The sequence below is a fragment of the Myotis davidii genome, unplaced genomic scaffold (genome assembly GCF_000327345.1).
Source record: "Myotis davidii unplaced genomic scaffold, ASM32734v1 scaffold1569, whole genome shotgun sequence".
Taxonomy (NCBI): domain Eukaryota; kingdom Metazoa; phylum Chordata; class Mammalia; order Chiroptera; family Vespertilionidae; genus Myotis; species Myotis davidii.
The window spans coordinates 314,355-315,692 of NW_006299704.1; positions in this window are offsets into that span (position 1 = coordinate 314,355).

Here is a 1,338-nt window from a genome sequence, read left to right on the forward strand (position 1 = left end):
AGAAGAATAAAAATAAAAAATGTATATGATGTGTTGATGGGTTTGTGGATTATTTTACCTTCTTTTATGATGAACAAAAATAGACCCAGAGACACAGAAGCATGAACAGACCTCAGAGGGAAGGCAGGGGAGGGTGAGTGGGAAGTGATCAACCAATACATTTGTATGCATATATGCATAACCCATGGACACAGACAAGAGGTGGTGAGGGCCTAGGATGTGGGACCTGATCAGACTGAAAGAGGTTAATGGGGGGAAAAGGAGGACCTATGTAATACTTTTAATAATAATGATTTAAAACAAAGAGAGATTCAAGTGTATGTAAAACTTTATGTTCCTCATAGGTCTGCTGATGTATTTGACTTGTAGGCACCCACACATTGAACAAACACACTCATAAACAGACTGGTGAATTCTGGTGACCTAGGTTGCCTACTATTTTGATTAAGGCATCATAGGTCCTACTAATAAATGCTGCTGGTAGGTCTGGCTGTCTGCTCCTAACCGGGATGGGGCACAGTGGTTTCCAGTGAGCTCCCTGAAGGAAGCAGTTGCATGTCACTACTCAAACCAGGTTGGTTGACATTAACATTATCATCCTCCACATAAATCTCTACACATTTTGTAACAAATACTGGTGGTATTGTAATAGTGGTAGTATTGTAACCTACCCCACCATTTTTTTTGACAATGTTTCTGTAAAGCCCAGCTGTGACTAATATGTAGCTTGTAGATAAATAACATGTTTGTATAAGAATCCTAAGAACTAACTTCAGAAGATGCAGACTCTGACCTTCAGTAATCCCATTTTTTGGGAGATTTGCGGACCCTCAATGTAGAACCGGATGATGCACAACAGGCCAGTGTCAAGGTCCTTATGGGAGTGGACTGTGCTGGTCTGCACATAGAGAACTTTTCAACTCCTCCTCTTTATTTCTTTGTTCTGTTCCCTCTCTCCCTCCTTATAAAAACCTTTGCCTGGACTGAGATGTTGAAATGGGTCTTGTGACAAGAGTCCCCCATCTTCTCAGGTGTCTGGCACTTGAATAAACCTCTTTCCTTTTCAACCAGCACCTGTCTCATGAGTTGGCTTTCTTGGTGGCAGGCAGTTGAACCTTGGTTTCAGTTACAGAGAGTTATTCGCCCTGTGAGGAACATCCAGCCCAGCTGGGTGGACAGACATGGCACAGCCTCCAAGAGGAAGCACATGCTGGAGCAAGCTGAAAGCAGAGTGCTCTGGGATTGCACAGGGAGCTTGGGCAGAGGGAGGAGTAGAGGCTACAAGGAGGATGTGACCTGGAGATGGGTCTGGTGGGTGGGATTCCAACTGGGGACTTG